The following is a 5244-nucleotide window of genomic DNA, read 5'->3' on the forward strand; positions in this document are numbered from 1 at the left end:
TGAGCTACCAAAGAAGCTTCCACCAAGGCGTGCAGTGGACCATAGCATTGAGCTTGAGCCAGGAAAGCAACCCCCGGCTAAAGCACCTTATCGGTTGTCAGGAATTGAGTTGGAAGAATTGAAACGACAGCTAAAGGAGTTAGCTGATGCAGGTTTCATCAGACCTTCAAGGTCCCCTTATGGAGCTCCGATATTGTTCCAGGGGAAGAAGGATTCGAATGAGCTACGAATGTGCTGTGATTACCGTGCATTGAACAAGCAGACGGTAAGGAATAGGTATCCTTTGCCATTGGCTGCTGATTGCTTTGACAAGCTTGCGAAAGCCTGAGTTTTTTCCAACCTGGACTTGAGGCATGGGTATTATCAGGTGCGGCTAGCTGAAGGAGACAAGAAGAAGACCGCGATAGTAACAAGGTATGGTAGCTTTGAGTTCCTTGTTATGCCATTCGGGTTGTGTAATGCTCCTGCTACGTTTTGCACTTTGATGAATGATGTCCTACGGCCATATTTGGATTCGTTCATAGTAGTATACTTGGACGATATAGTGGTGTTCAGTGACAACATGGAGGATCATAAGAAGCACTTGGCGATGGTGTTCGAGGCACTGAGGGCAAATCAGTTGTTCTTGAAGAAGTCTAAGTGTGTGTTCACTCAGACCGAGATTCTATTCCTTGGGCATATTGTTGGTCAAGGGTACATACGGATGGAGCCAAGAAGAGTGAAGGCGATCGAAGACTGGGTTGAACCGAAGAATGTCCATGAGATGAGGGTGTTCTTGGGCATGACCAACTACCAATGGAAGTTCGTAGAGGGGTACTCCAAGGTAACATCATCACTGACAGACCTATTGAAGAAAGACAAGAGGTGGAGTTGGACGGATAAATGTCAGAAGGCATTTGATGATTTGAAGAAGAGGATGGTTACAACATCGATACTGAAGTTGCCTGACTTCGAGATACCATTTGAGGTACACACTGATGCTTCAGATTTTGCCATAGGATGGGTTCTTATGCAGGATGGGCATCCGATGGCGTACGAGAGTCGGAAGTTGCAGGATAGAGAACGGAGGTATCCGGTCCATGAGAAGGAGATGACTAAAATCATTCACTGTCTTCATGTGTGGAGGCGTTACCTGATTGGGAAGCCGTTTGTTGTCAAGACTGACAAAGTTGCAGCAAGTTATTTTGCATCACAACCGAAGCTTTCTGCGTAGCAAGCTCGTTGGTAGGACTTCTTGGCAGAATTCGACATGACTATCGAGTATAGACCGGGAAGACACAATGCGGTAGCAGATGCCCTTAGCAGGAAGGGACAACTTGCAGCATTGGAGGGAGAAGACCAGGCAGCTAGGAGTAGGAGTCGAGTTCAGATGTCAGAAGAGATGCAGAATAAGATCAAGGAAAGTGTTGAAACTGATACTTTGGCGCAGAATATAGTGAAGCAGATAAAGGAGGGGAATACATGAAGGTTTTTTCTACGGGACGGGTTCTTGTTCTTTGGAAGCCGACTCTATGTTCCAAAGTCATCTGGGCTCAGGAGGCACCTTTTGAAGGAGTGCCACGACTCGCCATGGGTTGGCCACCCAGGGATGCGTCGTTCTTTGGCATTGTTGGAGAGAGGATTCTTTTGGGAGAAGATGCGAGAGGATGTAGAGGAGTATGTACATACGTGCATCATTTGTCAGCAGGACAAATCGGATACTCAGAGGCAAGGAGAACTGTTGCAGCCTTTACCGATTCCTGAGAGGCCATGGATAAGTGTCTCAATGGACTTCATCACTCAGTTGCCACAGGTTCAGGGGTATAATGAGATAATGGTCGTGGTTGATCGTTTTTCCAAGTATGCTATCTTTGTTCCAACAAAGATACCTTATGGAGCCGAGCGGACTGCGGAGTTGTTCTTTAAGAATAGAGTGAAGTATTGGGGGATGCCATTGAGCATTGTGTCGGATAGGGATCCGCGTTTTACAGGCAGATTTTGGACCACATTGTTCAAGTTAGTCGGGACAGAGTTGTTGATGAGTTCGAGTCACCATCCACAGACAGATGGGCAGACCGAGAGGATCAACGCATTGCTAGAGGACTACTTGAGACATTATGTGATGGCTGATCAGAAGAATTCGCCTGAACTCTTGGATATTGCTTAGTTCAGTTACAATATTCAAAAGAGTTCTGCGATGGGGTACAGTCCATTTGAGTTGGTGAATGGACAGATGCCGGTTGCACCGCATACCGTAGTGACAGGAGGTTTCTTGAGGAGTCCTCATGCAAAGAAGTTCATGAAGGCTTGGGATGAGACCTTGGAATTGGCACGGTTGCGCTTGCACGAAGCTGCAAGGAGAATGAAGAAATATGCTGATCAAGGAAGACGGGATGCGCACTTCAGTGTGGGAGATATGGTGTTTCTCAGGATTACCGGGGAGCAGTTTCAACCAGCTAAGGGGACTGTGAGCAAACTGACACGGAAGTACGAGGGACCATTCTGAGTGAAGAAGAGAGTGGGGGAAGTTGCTTATGAGCTGGAGCTTCCACACCATATGCACATGAAGCATCCAGTTTTTCATATGAGTCAGTTGAAGAGATGCAGACTTGATGCTGATCATCCAGAGAGAGCTGAATCGTCGAAAGGACCAACCGGGATTGTGGACAAGCCAGGACTAGAGTTGGATAAGATCTTGAGCTACAGAACTACAGGGATTGGTTGCCACATCAAAATGGGAGTATCTTGTCAGATGGAAGAATGCACTGGAAGAGGAGAGCTGGGAATCGGAGGACTCACTTTGGAGATGGAAGAAGAAGATTGCGAAGTATGAACGGAAGATACTGAGGCAGTCGGGATTGTCGAGGGTGACAATGATTTCGAGTGGGGAAGGATATAACGCCTTGCGGTCATTGAGCGACCGGGCGTGCGCTCCACCTACTCCAAAATGTGACTAAGGCATAAACCACGCATGGGACGACCAAGGATGAGGCGATATACTAATATGCGCGGGAAGAATGGCATTCCACTTATATGCCGAGTTGAGGAGGACTCGTGTAGGCAAGCCGACCAGGGTGCGATGACAAACAAAGGAGCGAGCCGACCTTGTTATTGTTTGTGGACGCGTCGGTTGGGAGTTTGTGGAGGGGTCGGCCATGGGCGCGACCTCCACATGAAGAAGAGTATAAACACGCGATGGAGTTGGAGCATTTGGCCATCGCTCATCGGTCTTCAAACGTTCGAACAAGAAGTGCGAATAAGTGGAAAAGGCCGCAGCTCAAGGCACAGGAGATGCACCCGCTAGCCAGGCGGTATACACGGTCGCACAAGGGTTGTAAGGGCGGTTGGATGTGCTGGTGGAGGGCGAGCTAAGGCGCCCGCCCGCTGGGCGTTGTAAACGAGTTTGGATTGCGGTTGGCGCGAGTGTGCACGGGCGCGCCCGCCCGTTCGGGCAAGGAAACTCGCGTTGTGTATTTTGGGTGAGGTCGAGGTGTGACCACCGTGCGCCCTTGCACGAGTGGGTGCCCGACTTGGGTATGAACGCCGGTTGAGCCCACCTCCCGGTCATTGTACAAAATCTTCATATATAATAAAAAGATTTATCTTGCATATGATTGTGTTCAAGTTGTTGTTCCCTTATGTTGTTATTAATGGTTTCCACACATTAATATAATAATTCATGTTTATGATGAATGTTAAGGCATAGTTCGCAAAGTAGGCTAACAATGGAGGATGTTGGTTACTTAGGCGGTGCCGCACTCGGCCAATTTAAGGAAAAAAGAATTGGGGGCATGACAAAGGGGGTCGAATGGTCTGGCTAGGACAGATAGGTTCAGGTAGGTAAGACTTCATAGATGATAAAGGAGATGATAGAATGGTGATGGGCGAAGAGCCATATATTGAGGAATCATGTACAGATTGATGGAAAGTATGGGAATCATATTGCATACCTGAGTTCCGACGAGGGTCTCTACCTTGATAATGAGCAATGCCATGTTGAGACTTCACCAACGCCCCCATACAGTTCCAACCTTGAAATCTACCACCCAGGTGCTGAGGACAATGAGCGAGTACATGTCCTGTATGATGGCATAGTGAACATCTGAAAGGTACCACCCAGTAATCCAGTGGCTGAGTTAAATTAGTATCCCCATAGTGGAAAGCTATATGATCCGGGAAGCCACCTTGATACTCCTTCTCAATAAGGATCCACACGACCTGTTTATCAAGTGCCCCTAGACACCGAGGATCCACATAAACAAATTTCCCAATAGTATTACCAATGTCCATCAGGGCCTGCTTTGTTGAGAGCTTGATAGGTAGACAAGGCAGCTTCACCCATATTAACTTGTTCTGTGGGGTGTTGTTTAGGGAATTAAAGCCAATAAACCAGGAATGTAATTCCAAAAAGCTATGTCCATCAATCCACGAGATTGCTTTAATCTTCTACAGGTCATCTTGACTAAGAAAATGGAAACTATACCAACCCCAAAGCAACCGCACAACAATAGGGACGTAGCCCATGATTGTTTTCCACTTCTTTTCCACCCAAATTCTCATTTCTGCATCACACCGCTCCAAAAAATGCCAACGACCAACAAGGGCGCATTTCTGCAGACTGGTTATGCAGTCATTCAACTTCTCAATGTTGAAAACCAAGGCGGGTGGCGAGGATGAAGTCCTAATAGAACTAACCCGATGCCTGGATCGTTGTTCATTCGCTGCATATGCACCACCCTGCTAATCAAGGGATGCATGGTCGACATCTGGCACAGAAACATCTCCTAAAATATTGTGCCAGTCGTCCAGTGATTGAGTGCCACTCTGGCACCCGCCTCCATATACAATTTTCCTACGTGACTCAGCTTCCATGGTGGCCTTGATAAAGGCCTCTTGGGGTGACGTGTTGGAATCCAGGACATCCATACCCCTCGACCCAGGAAACCACAACAGATATGAAAGATATGACAGATGCGGGTAATCGATGTCTTATACAAGGAGAGAAGGACAAGAAGTAGTTGGACGGAATAAAGAGAGATAAATCCGATGACCCACCCAAATGCAAGACTGACATAAAACACGAGCTTCAAAGAAAGTAGACGTACATGGAATAAAGCCACTTAAGTAGACGTCAGCATAACATCGCCAAAAACACGATAAAAAGTATATGTCATATAAGAATAATATCATGCCACTTAAGGAGACGCCAGCACAATATCGCCCAAAACAAGATAATAAGTATTTGTGAGATAAAAATGATATCAT

Source organism: Pinus tabuliformis, chromosome 3_2 (assembly GCF_031772625.1).
Source record: "Pinus tabuliformis cultivar Carrire ecotype Pingquan chromosome 3_2, CPIR1, whole genome shotgun sequence".
NCBI classification, from domain to species: domain Eukaryota; kingdom Viridiplantae; phylum Streptophyta; class Pinopsida; order Pinales; family Pinaceae; genus Pinus; species Pinus tabuliformis.